General features: G+C 41.0%; 1 protein-coding gene across 1 annotated transcript in view; it reads left to right on the plus strand.

Moving 5' to 3' along the window:
- PPARGC1A (PPARG coactivator 1 alpha) overlaps positions 1 to 15,027 on the plus strand; it is a 651,434-nt gene that overhangs the window by 412,507 nt on the left and 223,900 nt on the right. The gene's annotated exons all lie outside the window — the stretch shown is intronic.

Raw genomic sequence — 15,027 nt, forward strand, 5'->3', positions numbered from 1 at the left:
CGTTGTGGCAGGTGCCTGTAGTCCCAGCTACTTGGGAGGCGGAGGCAGGAGCCAGGAGTTGGAGGTTGCTGTGAGCTGTGATGCCACAGCACTCTACCCAGGCAGCTTGAGGCCCTGTCTCAAAAAAAAAAAAAAAAAAAAAGCTTGGGCTTCGAATGGGATGGTTTCCGAACAAGTCCTACCTCTGTCTTTTAATACCTGTATGACATTAGGATTAGGTGATGTCTTACAGGCTCATAGAAGGCCCCTGGCATGGCCTTGGTGCTCAATGAACAGAAACCATTCATTTTGACAAGGACAAAATTCCAAGTGGCACTTTGATAATGATTTGGGGTGGATTATTTGGCTCGGTGCAGTTAATATTCCACATGCCAATGTGTCTCAACTACCACGTTCATCAGAGAACAGTTTGTCAGTTGCTTTTTAATTCTGTGAAAGAAATTAAGTTCTTATCTCATCATTTTATATCTCTGCCCATTTCAACCCTGGTAGTAATGGCCAACTATAAACCTTATTAGGAGAATGAATTTTGCTTCTTTGGGGAGCCAGGAAAACAATAGAATTTGTTTCCTTGGGGAGCCTTGGGGCCCAAGGCTTGGTTTTAAATTCCAGCTTTTAAAATGTTATCTGTATGCCCTTGAGTAATTTACCTTATTTTCCCAAACCTCAGTTTCATCGTCAATAAAATGGGGTTGATAATGATATGACCTTTTATAGAGTATTCCTGTGATGATTCAATGATTCAATCCATGCATGAGCTTGGCATACTTAGCACAACGTTCCGTAGATCACAAGTCCTTAGCAAACATAAGTTATTATTATTGGTGCTGATTGGTGTATTGGGAGGTAGGGAAAGGGTGGTTCCCTTTCCAAGACATTATTCCAAGACATTACCTACTCATTATATGTGGAGACCCCCATGGAATTCAACCAAAAACACTTTGTTCAAATCAATGGTAATATTAATGGATATTTATGAAAAAAATTTTGTGTTGAATAATATGACCATTTCCATACATATTATTCATTAAATTCCATCAACATTTTACTAACTAGTAATTAAATCTCAGAGTGGTCACTTACTTGATGTCCCACAGTGAGAACCCACCAGCCCTGCAAGTTGAACCCGAGGTACACCTGCGTGTCCCCCACACCGTTCTCAGTTCATTTTAATCAGAGGCAAGACTGATAATAAAGCACCAGCTAATATTTACTTAGTTCTTACTATATGTTGAGCCCTGTTCTAAGTAGTTTACATGAATTATCTTATTTTATCCTCACATAATCCTATGAGATAAGAACTACCATTATCTCCACTTTTATAGAGAAAGAAACAGAGTCAAGAGAAATATAGACACTCAACAAGTGTGAACAAAAGCAAGCTCTGAATGTAGAAAGTCCAGATCTATAGTCCACGCTATGCTATAAATTAGGGGATGGGGGAACAAAAAAAAAAAAAAATACAGTGACGTGCGTCAGCCTGGGGACATGTGTGCACGATCCTGTTTCTTGGGTCAAATATTTCCCTTGCTCTGGCCCTTGGTATCCTTCTCTGTAAAATAAGGGGACACTAGGACCTCTTGAAAGTCTTTTCTGCACCAAAAGACTATGATTCTGTAAGTAGGAGGATAAAATACAGCTTTCCTTGTATGTCTCCACCACATTACTGACCTGTTAGAAAACAGCCATCATGTGAATGGCTTAATTTATACTTAGGCCCTATTTATAAGATTCTGGGGGAAAGAACGCAGGATGGGAGGCCCAACAGAGCAATTTAAGGTATGTTATCAGCTTCTTACTGAGATTTAGTCCCTGAGTGCTAGTTCTCTTCCTAACCACGTTCAATTGCATTGTCTGTGGGGTTTTCAGGCTGTTTCTTATCCCACATTTCTGATGCATACCCTGCTCCTTAGACAAACCACAGATGATGGCCTGTTGTGCAAAGTGGACACTCCATGGTTCAGAGTGGTGGATGGACAACTATTTGGTGGAAGCGTGTGTCTAAAAACCTGCCAATTTTCCCCTATGGAGCCTTCAAATGTCTATGCCGTGGGTGGTGGCTCATTTGTAGGTCTACAGAATAAGAAACAATTTTTCTTTGAAACTTTGAGCTTTCTACCCTTGAGCATTCACTTCAAAATAGGTTTTGTCTTCTCTCTTAAAGGCAAAAAGAGGAAGGGACTTAAACGATTATGCACATTCTTGCTTTTATAGGCAAGGAAGCTAAAGATCAGACTAATCTCATGAAACTCTGGATAATGGATAATCTATACCAATGGCTCCATTCATCACAGAACTTTCACTCTGAATGTTGTGTGTATACACATTCCTTTGGAGGAAGAGTCAATGGCAGGGATCAGAAACCCACAGACCCACAGACTATACAAATGAGTGATATAGTTAGGCAGAGGGCAATAGGGACTGGTGGGGAGTGTGGCCAAATGGACTTCACATATTCAACTGGAAGGAGACATTTCTACTCAGCATTAGCCAGTTTTTATCATAAGGTAGTGCTGAGCCAGGACTGTCAGACCTTTAAACTTTTCAAGAGACTAGCAACTTCTCTGGATTTTATGTGAGAGATTTTAATTTTAAATGTTGGCAACTCATTCAAAGATTTGTAAGTTATAGTGCAGGCCAAACATAGCATGACTTTGGATTGGATACAAATCATGGACCACACGTTTGCAAGTACCGATTTATAACTCTCATAAGGTTCTCGAAAGGAACTGTGGTTCAGAAAACACAGGGAAACACCAATTTAGGGAAGGATGGTTACAGCTCCAGGACACAAGTTTTCTCCTCTTTCTTTTTTTCATTGAATTAGATGATTATTTAAAAAAAAGTAACCTATACCTGGAGTTATATTTAGGTCAGTTGAGGGCAACTCCTCCTTCACTGAACATTACACACGTCTATGGCATTGTCTCTTATTCTACCTCCCTCCATCTATCACAAAACTTGAGGCCTTGCTGGCTTTTCTGCCACCTGTATTAATATCCAGACCTTCTTTCCTGGTGACAATGTGTAGCAGCAAATACCCATCTGTGAGGGGGTGAGGCATTGGACAGAGGTGACAGGCAGCTCTAAATAAGTATTAGAGAGATGTCAAACTCAGTTAAATAAGAGATTAGTAGGGGGAGGGCTCTGGGAGAGGGAACAGCTCTGTGATTCTTAGGGAGGGAGGAGAGAGTTCTCCTTCGAGAAAGATGGGAGAAATGAATGCGAATTGAGAGAAACTGGAGATTTTATCACTGCAGATAAATCTCCACTGTACTCTCCAAGTCCAGGGCCTTAGCTATGACATAAAGATGATAGTGTGTAGTCAAGTGTATTGAGACTCCCACCAGTGTTTATTTGCAGCTCTGTGTTAATAAAATACACAGATGCTGGTCTCTGTTTCTCTTCCCTCATGTTCCCACTCTCTTTTTGTTAGTTTGTCCCCCTGAGCACTGGAGGAGTTCCCCTTTTCAGAAAAGGCATTGCATAACTCATTTCTCTAGGCGAACCATATTTAAGAAAGTCTAGGATGATCAGTTTGAAGGAAGCAGGAGTCATTTTCACCTGTAGGAAAGGAAACCTGGAGTTTCGGAACGGGGACATTTTATGCTGCAGCTTTGTGATGTGGTCTCGTTTTAGCTCACTTGTCAGAAAAACCTTGTTTATCAGCATTGAAAGTACTAAGTAACATGTCATTACTTCTATAACAGTGGGAGATAATTAAATCCTACATGCTTTAAGGAATCAAGCCAGGGTCAGAGCTGTTTTGCATACAGCATGCACAGATTAGGTGAAAGTAGCCTGTTTCAACTGTCACTTGATATTATATTAGCTATTAGATAAATAGTACAGAACTGCAGAACACAGCAGCTATTTGTCACTGCTTTCCCGCCTTTGCGTTGTGCTGTGGTGAGACCTGGTACTCACTTACGTGGGGATAACGTGTTGAACTTGGACCGTGGGGCAGTTTGATCACTGGCCGGCCTGTTTCAATGGCCACTAGACACCATGATGCTTGGTGCTTTTCATTTCTAGAGAACCCTGGAAGTCTGTCTTTGAGAAAGACTTGGGCAGGATGGAGTGGAGTCAGGTCACTGCTCAACAGAATTTAGGGACTGTCCCACTGGGTATGGGTCACAATGTGACGTGGATGTTGAGAAAATGCAGAACCGGGAACTGAGTCCAGTAGGGTACGGTACAAGCAGACAGTGAAGATGGAGTTGAGAGCTGCTCCATGTGGACTAAGCCAGGGCGTGGCTGGCTGCTGATGTCATGGAAAGAATGTGGTCTATAGCATTAGACACACAAGCATTTAAAATCTGGTTTCACCCGTTCACCCACCGTGTAACATGACCTAACCGCTCAGCCTTAGTTTCTTTGTCTGTAAAGTGGGCTGCTGGGGAAGGCTATGTGAGATGAGTCATGCCAGGTGCTAGGATCATGGCTTGGCACATAAAGTGTACCTTGTACGTACAGGCCCTGGCAGGATCAGCAGTTTGACCTTGAACTAAGGTGTCCATTAGTGAGTCACTTTGAAACACAGAGAGGCTGTCTGCCATCTCTTAGTCTACTCTGTCTGGGAGGTGTGGGTTGCCCGAGGCCCCCAGTTATTGATTATACCTCCAAGGAAGGCAGAAAGAAGTGAATCATGCCTCTGTTTGCAGCATGGACACCCCAGGATAGCATTTTAGCTATAATCTGCTGCTCCAGTTGGCTACACTTTGGAATGCACTCCTAAGACAAGCTTAGATCCCATCTGCTTTGAATGTTTGTAACAAAACCATCTCAGCTATCAACTGTCAGGGATGCCACCTGCTCTGATCATCTCTCACACTCTCTTTTTGCTTTTCTTACACCACTTAGTATTTCTACCTTGTATTCCAGTGTCTTGGGGTTTTTAATCTCCACTGGACCAAATCTCTGTGTGATCCAGTTTGTTTTTTCTTTCTTTTTTTTTTTTTTATTAAATCATAGCTGTGTACATTAATGTGATCATGGGGCATCATACCCTGGTTTCATAGACCATTTGGCACATTTTCATCACACTGGTTAACACAGCCTTCCTGGCATTTTCTTAGTTATTGTGCTAAGACATTTACATTCCACATTTACTAAGTTTCACATGTACCCTTGTAAGAGGCACTGCAGGTGTAATCCCACCAATCGCCCTCCCTCCGCCCACTGTGTGATCCAGTTTTGATGCAGCCAGCATACCCAGTATAATCTTCAGCTCTGCTAGGAGTTTGGCAAATGTTCGTTTCAAGGTAGTGAGATGATTTTATTGACATGTCATAGTTTTTCTTGGCCAATGATGATATCATCTCTACTTTTAAGTGTCCAAGAGAAATAAAACTTAAGTCTATGGTTCCAAAAGTGTATGCTTCCTGTGATATCAACTCCCATATCTTCAAAGTATCACAGCTAGCAAATTCTGGAGTGCAGGGACAAGAGTGCCCTGAATATCACAGCAGGAAGGCCCATCATGACTCCAGGGGGCCATTGGTCACCTTTTTTTCTCTATCTGTTCTTTCCTAACCTGTTCTTTCTCTTTTAACTGAGGCTTTAACTCCCATATATGTGAAATGTTAACTTTCTTGTAACTTTAGCCAGCCTGAGTGGAGTTTTCTCCATAACTTTCTATCAAAAGAATCTAAAATAATCAAAATTAATTTAATCTTGATTATTCAATATAGCAGAGATGACTAATGCAAACCTGTAGTATTTGCCAATACCCCTAACTAAGAAAGTAAAATCCCCCCAGATATATTCCATGTAATAAAAATATTAAAAATCGCCAATATCTGTATATGCACATATATCATAAAATAGTATTAAATAAAAATACTTCTGAGTCGAAGAAATTAAGAGTAAAAGATAAAGTTTTGTGTTGCTTTCTAATTTTTCTTCCCATCATTTCTCAAAATGGCGAGCTTGTAGAGAATAAGACATATGTCTTATCCATCCCATTTCAAACACAGGTGCTGGAATATTTTTAGGTTTATTGAAGTCAGGATGGATTAGTTCTGTTGCAGTAACAACTCCCAAATCCCAATGCCCTAAAACAGAAAAAGTTTGTTTCTAGCTTAGGCTGCATGTTCAGCTGGGGTGGAAGGGGACACTCAGCTTGAGCCCCAGCAGAACTGGACAGTCAGGTGGAACCCAACCCCTACCCCCAGTTCCCAGGGGACTCCACCTGCTTCTCTGGTGATATTAACTTCAAATTAGGCATTCTGATTGCTGCTGAAGGAGGCGTCCCACACTACTATCTCCTATCCCTGGCCAGCCACTTGGCTTCCCCACCATCACAGCAAATGCTGGACTCACTATGGAGTGCTTCTGACGTGCCAAGTACTTTGTTTGCTAGGCGCTGGGAATCTGTCGGTGAGCAGACAGGCAGAAAATCTCAGCTTACATCGCACTGGACAGGAGAAGGGACCGACAAGAAGTGACACACACAGTAAATACCTGTGGGGAGGCAGTTCAGTGCTCTGGGAAAGGAGAGAGCATGTGAGGGGACTCGCAGGGAGGGAAAGGCAGCGCTGGAGAGAGACAGAGAGGCAGGCAGCCAGAGACGAGTGACAAGGATGACAAGGGCCTGGAGGGATAGTGAGGAAATGGGCAAAAAGAGGGAGACATGGACAGCCACGCCGAAAGACCAGAGCAAGGGGAGAGCAGGCCGTGCCATGGAGCCAGCACCTTCCTCCCTGCGCTCCCATCCATCCAGCTATTCCTGAACCTGCTACTTCAGATCCGTCCCCAGCGGCCCGGCCCGTGCTGCAGGTGCCCCTCATACCCATGCCATTGGGCTGCCCACAGCCCATGATTTCACCATCATATCCCTGCTTGAAAGGCCTTGAAAGTCCCAACCCCAGGCCCAGCCCGTCCCTGCCTCTCTGTTCTCATCTCTTGCCGTCCCCACTGCTTGGCCTCATTGCACCACGTGGATTTGCTGCGAGACGGGACCCTCTGGTGGTCTCTGCAGAGGCTGCCCACTCAGTCTTCCTTGGGGCTCCACTTTCATGGGCTCCCACGTACTCATCTCTGTCCGTGATGAGTGGGACAGGAATGCTGAGGCCAAGGCCACACAAGATGCTTACAAAGGACCAAGCATTATTGTACTGAGCCCTTCTTGTGCATTACTTTGTTTGATCCTCCTGACAACCCTTTCAGGTAGGTAGTTATTATTAGCTTCATTTTAGAGGTGAGAAAGCTGTGGCACAGAGAGGTTTAGGAACTTGCCCCAAATATCCCAGGGTATAAGTAGCAGAACAGCTTGTTCTTCTACTGTGCACGTGCTGAGTCTATTCCTAATGCTAAATATCACAATTTTCATAATATTCCCATGCCTCTCTTTCATTTCTCACTCTGCAACCCCCAGGTACTACACACTGTGAACTCCCCGAGGACAGGACAGAGGTCACTGTGTGGTACACAGCTCTGTACCTGGCAGAGGGTCAGCGCTAAGTACCTCACTGAGGAAGGAAGGAATGTGTCACTCTGAAGACAGCTCTACTGTGAGAGAGCTAGAAAGGACTGTGTGCTGCCTCATCCTGGCTTAGGAAGACTGGAGTAACCAGCATCAGCCTGTGTGGGATAGAACAGAATGCCAGAGAGGGATGCTCCTGGCTGAGGGAGCAATGGATGGGTTATACACCCCTGGGGACAGGTGCCCCATCATCAGAAGCTCTGCAATGACTCAGGTGCCTGAAAGGGGGAGGAGAGCCTACCGAGGGGACCTGCCTGCCTCTTGGGCCCCTCTAGGCTGACACCTCCAGGTAGCACTTCAAAAATGATGACCAGCTTTGATGCCCAGAGGCCCACAGGTTGCTATGAACTATGACCCAGGTCACTGGCCTGAACAGGGCCGCAGAGGCAAGGTGTTAATTCTTATCAGCATCTCTGGTGGTATTCTCCTAGGGATTCTGGAAAGAACAGAGAGAGGTGTTCACAGAATGCAACAGCACCCATAGTGTTAACGTTCACAGAAATGTACATCCAGAAGTCCACATGCTCCAGAAAGATAGCGGCGGAGGGGAGGGTGGAAAACTGAGCTTGTCAGATGAAGACAAGGAAGAAGCTACTACGCCCTGTCTGGCCCCTTCCCTTTCCAGCCCTGCACTCAACACCCTGTCCCCACTCCCCAGGACAGAGGGCCTGTGAACCCCCAGCTGATGCCCCTGGGCAGATAAGGAGAGCCGTCCCTTCACCAGCATCAGATGACTTCCTCTCGCTGCAGATTGCCTGAAACCGATGAAGCTCTGTCTTGTGGGAGTACGGAACATTGAGTGCCGGAGGAAAACATAAAATAAGGAAGAGCTTCTAAGACAGTCTGTATTGATATTATACTTTCAAAACCTAAAAGCCCTTGCTGACTGCAGAAAATTAATAATAGGTATAGTCAATATTAATTGTCCTTCCAAAAAAAGGTAGGGGGAAAAATCCTCCAAAATGAGGATCAATATAATCCCCTTGCCAGTCCTGTATTGAGCCTTTTTTCCAAAAATAAATATATATTTTTAAAACCATTGACAGGATTATTTAGGAAAGCATTTACTTAGTTCCTGCTAATGGAAAACCGTGATAATGATCTTTGGACAATAGGTTTTAGAAACATCAGCTCTTGGGTGGGAAACCGGCTTCTCAGTCAATACTACAGTTTTTCTTTGAAAGGGGGACAGGCAGGATGAAGGAGTAGATGGAGTTTGGATACCTGATCTCCCCTGAGGAATTTTTTTTTTTTTTAAATCTCCCATGAATTATTAAATACAAATGCAACCGTGGAAGGGAGAAAAGCACAAATGATTTCCCCACGAGCAAGCTGATTATCCAGTTGCTCAGTCTGGGGAGGTTCCGCGCATTTCCACTTTCTGTATATGTCCATAGAAGGGGAGTGTGAGCCTTACTGCATCTCGAGTGAATGATTTTTCAATTAGCCTGTAGTTCCTTTGTGGTCCTCTGTGGGTGATGTAGAGCAAAGGTTTAAGAGGTTTTGGACAATTTATGTGGTTTGGAGAGGCTGTTTGTCAAGAAACAATATCCGCAACAACTTTCATGTTCAATTTGAGTCCCAGATCTTTTGCTTATTTTTATAGCATCGTTTTCTGAGGTGTTACAGCGAACTTAAAGGCAGTGTTTAAATGGTGGTAGGGGTGTTGGTAAGTGTTTCTGGGGAGCCCGGGAAAGCCCAGCCTTTAAATACACAGAGGCAGTGGACATTGGTCTACGTGGAGGGCCTTGGAGAGTCTCATCAAAGTACTTTGAAACATAAATGTTGTTTGAGCTGAAAACTTTACCTTCCAGGACCATAGAGCAGAGTGGATGGCCGAAAAAATGGGCTAAAGATTCGACCAGATCTGCAAAACCTGTAAATATTACTTTCTAAGACAAATTACTTATCCCCATTCTATCTTAGTTTTCTAAAATGTAAAACTGGAATGGGTGCCAAGATTAAATAAGTTAATGTGTGAAAAGGGTTGAGTCACAGGCTGATACAAACTAAATATTATTTCCATCACTATTGCTGTGGCTGTTGTGAGGATGTTGTTAGGACTGTATGTAGGGGTATGGGTAAAGAATGAGCTGGAAAGATGTTCTCCCCAGCATTGTTTATAATACTGAAACACTTCATGGACTAAACATAATATGGTATGCACATGTGTAGTACAAGGCTAGATAAATAAATTCATATATTGATTCTAGAAAAAGTGCTACATATCCCGTTGGTGAATATCACTATATTTGAAGGTAATAAAATGATACTCAGTAATGAGGAAAGTAGAATTTTTTTTCTAGGATGAGTTTGCAAACTTAATTGTCACCCCTTGTATGATGATAGTTCTAATGGCCATTTCAGAAAGAGTTCCAAAACTTCTTTGAAATATGGACTAGGTGCTGGCCTCAGGACACAGCTTCCAAAGGGGAGTACCTCGAAGGTGACCGTAGTGATATTCACCAGGGAGGTAAGTAGCACTTTTTCTAGGACGAGTTCCTGAACGTACTTGTCCAACTTCATATGCCATGGCTATTGTGTTAAGAATCATGTGTTGACATTTACTGGCAGGAGAGTAAATTCACAGTAATTTAGGATGTTGGATTAGAAGTTAGTGTCATTCTGCTGTTCAAAAAGTACAAGCATGACTACATATTCACACATAGAAAATGATACCTAGGGATATCCCTGGGTGATGAGGACACAATATTTTTTTGTATTGTTCATAATTTATTGTGACCGGCTTTATGTATCCAATTGTAATTTTATAAAATCCCCCCCTCTTTTTTATTGTTGGAGATTCATTGAAGGCTCAAAGAACCAGGTTATATGGAGTGCATTTGTTAGGTAAATTTTTTTTTTTTTAATTCCTCAGTAATTTAATTATAATGAATTTATTTATTTATTTATTTATTTATTTATAGTTGGGGATTCATTGAGGGTACAATAAGCCAGGTTACACTGATTGCAATTGTTAGGCAAAGTCCCTCTTGCAATCATGTCTTATCCCCCATAAAGTGTGACACACACCAAGGCCCGACCACCCTCCCTTCATCCCTCTTTCTGCTTTTATAATATTAAAAATACATTTTTGCTTCTCTGCATTTGTTACAATGCTGTACTTGATTGAAGTCGTTTTTGATTGGAAAAAAGAAAACTAAAATGGGGTGAGCCTCCCAGTTGGGGGTCATCCCCTTTAATGGCAAAAGGAAAAAAAAAAAGGTCAGAGTGTCAGTAAAGCTTTATCAAAGATTTCAGGACGTGAACTTGAATGTGCTAGAGGTTGTGTCACTCCATCAGAAACATAAGCAAGGGATGAAAGATCAGGAACATTTAAAAATGAGACCATGAGGAATGAGAACTATACAGTCGCTTGCCATGTGTGTGTGTATATATATATATATATATTAGAAGACTTACTGACATTTGAAAAATGGAGACCCGTGCCACTGACTTGTGGTTGATTGGCATTTATGGGCAGGGCAAGGTATGATTTGCCCACTTCTACCACATCCCCCTCTCACCCCGCATCCAAACCCTTACCTGGCCACCCTCTGAATTAAATTGGATAAGCTATAAAACTTCTAAAATGGCTATGTGCAGAAAATATTAGTTGTCGTTTTCAAAATATGACTTATCTGGATAGAAATTTGAAAAAGTAACTGGTGACCTTTTAAACACTTTTACTGACTCTTGTTAAAAAAGAAAAAATAAAGAAAAAGGAAAAATAATGCCCATTCAGAGAGAAAAACCAAGAAGAAACAAGGAGAGTTTCATATCAAGTCTTTATTGAAATAGTTGGGTCTAAATCCCAATGGATTTTGTAAAAATTGAAATAATGTTTGGAAGAAGCACAGGATTGCTATAAATATCTATTTATATTCATACCTCAGGAGTGGGCCAGCTCTCTTAATTTGCTTCATAAATGGAAAATTATTTTCACAAATGGAGATTTATCATTTTTATGATGACACAACTTGACCCCTTGAGTTCTGGAATATTCAGGGCTTTCAGCTGAGTATATGTTCCTGAGACAAGGTGTACACGTGTTCATGTATAAGACGGCACCCGGGTGTTTGTGAACAACTCTGTTTTCCTCCAAAGGGTTAAAGCACATTTATGAATAGTTTCTCCTCTTCACTGTAATTTCTTTGCAGGGAAAAATTGCATTTGTCTTAAAGCCATCATACTCTCAAAAATATCTTCAGCACTTTCCCTGTCTGTTAAGTATTTAATTCCAGGAATAACCAGCTTTCTTCGAGGGTCCCATTCATCTTTAAGATAAACCCAAAGTTGGGCATCATAAAGTATGCTGAATGCTATAAATAATGATGACATGGTCGTCACTAAGAATTGCTAAAAACAATTGTGCTAGGACGAGTTATATTTACTTCCATGAAATGCCCTTTTGTACCTTAGATCTGCTCTTTCCTTTTTCCTATGTGCTTGCGCGCGTTCTCTCTCTCTCTTTCTCTCTCTCTCTCTCCCCTTATCTGGCTCTTCTTTCTTTTGTTCTATTTTTATCTACAAAACCTTTCCCTCTGTTATTGAATCCCCTCCTCTGCCAAGTAAAGATCTTAGCTTTCTCAACAAAACTTACCCTCATCATTCATTTCTTTGGAGCCCTTTCAGTTGTCAAGAATTACTATTTTAGGATAATTTTATGCATAATATTAGGAGATGAAAATGACTTAATGTTTTATGTTCTACTGCAGAGGTCACCACTGACTACCTGGTTCTCTTCTTTGATCTACACACTGCTTTCATTTTTTTTTTTAATTGATTGTCAAGGTTTTAAAATTTTGCATCAAAATTTAGACTATTTGAAAAAAAAAAAAACAAAAAACAGAACCAACAACAGAAGATTTAAGGACCCTGTGTGTATCTTTAACATGTCAATAGTGGGCTGAAGAGGAGGTAATTCCTGTGTTTACTAGTATGTCACCACCCTGCCCTTGCTCCTTAGGGGTCTTCATTCATCAATGTTAGAGTCCCAATCTCTGTAGGCATTTGACTTTGCTGCCGTGTTCTCTTCCTTTTTGATTCTACAGTTTTATCTCCTGGCAGCCCCCATGTTCCCTCCACTAAAAAGAGTGAGAAAAATGGGAAGTCCTGTTACAGCGGCTGGACCCAAGACAGAGAACGTTGATAAGAGAGCTGCTGTGAAGCAGAGACAAATGTCATTTGACATCACTGAAGTCTGAGTTAACCCTTCGGACTTAGTGGTATCATTTGTCTGGTGTTTTTTCAAGTGTGTTATTCATACGTTAAGCCTAGGGGTTGTAAAATAAACCCGAATCTATTTTATCATAGTTTGAAAAGCAGCAAAAGTTCTAAGAAAGAACTTAGCCATTGTGTTGGAGATGCGTCTGGCTTCCAATGACACAGGTGTATCCGTGTTTCTTCTTGGCTTCAGAAAGGTCGTTCGTGGGATCATATCTGAGTCTTCCTTTTCCCCTGCAAATGGGTGGGAACTTTTCTCTGGTGTTGCCCCTTTTGGCTACTGTTGTTGTTCTGAATATGCTAAGTGCTAAGAGCGCCCCAGCCCCTACCTAACCTAGGTGTGCATTTAATGAGGGTTTGTTAAGTGTGTGAACAGTTTTGTATATGTTCCCAAACCCGAGGCAGGGAGAGGAGACAATAATTGCCTTTGTTCACACAGGAAGTCATTGAGAAAACAGGTTCGATTTGGCCAGTTTGTCTATTCTTTTAAGTGAAAGAGTGCTGCTTTCTTCCATTGCCTCCCGCTCCCCACACTGTGGTCCAACTTCTCATGAAAGTTCAACTTTCATTCGCCCTTGACGTGGTCCTATATATGAGGGTTCCGATCCTATTTTGTGCTTCCAAACAGAATTGCACTAAAACAATGGTTTTCCATTTTCATAGCATTTCGATCCTGTTTCCTTGCTTAAACAATTGGTGGAATTCTGACATTTTGGATTCACGTTTTCCTACTTATATTGCAAATATTGCAGTCTAAGTATCATTCTAGTGGAAGTGATTTTATCACACAGAAGTACACCTAATCTCGTATTTCTGCATGTCTTACCAACTTCCAAAGAACTCGTGTCTTTGTGCAATTGGGCTTCTCCATGGAAGTCCAGCTCACTCCTTATAGCAGCTGTGCTAAGGAGGCAAGTATGTTTTCTCCAAGCTAATATAGGATGCCTTCTTGAAATTTTTTCATCTTAAAAAATGAATATTAATTTGGTTTCATTTTGCTTTGTTTTTGTGATTTGGGCAAAGATTTCTCTGTGCAGCTTTGTACAAGCTGTATGTATTATCTGTTAGCTACCAATTTATTATCTACTGTGAATGGTAAGAGCTTTGAACACATTTCCTTTTGGAATCTTTCAAGTGTATGCACACAAGAGCATATCATACTCACTCTTTTGCTTGCACACATACATGCACACACACACACACACACACATGCCACAATAAACTGAGAATAATATCATTAGCTCTGAGTTTCTGAGCCATCATGAGGATAGCTTGACTTGGAAACAAAGACCAGATCTAGAATGAGCTTTCCCTTATTTCTTTATTTATTGGGACTTAAAAAGAGGACCTATTGGAATGGAGAATAAGTAGTAACTGATTAACCCATAAAACCACTGAAATATTTAGGTGCCATCACAAACTAATTGTAAGTTTTCATATTGCAAAAACTAAAAGTAAATGAGTCTTGTGATTGTAAATAATTTTTTTCCCCCAGAACAAATAACATAATGTGAGCCTCACATTTTAAAGTAAAGGATGACACAAATAAAATGCAAAAATATAATTTCTGGGAAAAACATTTGTTATCAGTAATTTCAAAAATAATTACTACTATAAGTAGTTCTTCAGCCTATTTTCCCAACAGCATGATTAATGCATAAATAATTCTGCTACTAGTCCTAGCAACAGAAACTTTAACCTCCTTAAACATGCTCTACATCTGCACTCAAGTGCACAACTTAAGACATTAGTGACTGTTCTCACGATGCATCAGCAATGAGCTGAGCTTGAGCTACATTTATTAGGAACTAAGTGAAAGAAGAGGTTGATATTTAATGTCTTTATCAAATAGAAAGGTTCTATGATTCTTTAAATTCGTTTTTTAATAAAAATTCTGATTTTCTTAGAAAAACTTCTACTGAAATATCAATTTAATACAAATAATATGAACCAAACCAAAAAAAAAGATGCACAGGCACCCCGGCAACAGATTAATTTAGAAGGACTTAGAGACCTCGCTTTGTGGAAGGAGGCTCTGTATTTCTCTATCAGTATCTCTGTTTCTGTCTCTGTATTGCACACAACTGTATGTATATTTATTCCTACATATATGACTGTGTATATGGTTATACATACATGTATATGTTTGTGTGTATATGTATATACATACTTATATGTATAAGTATGTATGTAAATATATGTAAATATATACATATGTATATACATATTTATACATACATGTGTATGGGTTTTTTTTTGTGTGTATATATATATATACAGGTGTCTACACACATACATATATATCTCACAGTCTA

This window comes from Nycticebus coucang, chromosome 23 (assembly GCF_027406575.1).
Source record: "Nycticebus coucang isolate mNycCou1 chromosome 23, mNycCou1.pri, whole genome shotgun sequence".
In the NCBI taxonomy this organism is placed as follows: Eukaryota; Metazoa; Chordata; class Mammalia; order Primates; family Lorisidae; genus Nycticebus; species Nycticebus coucang.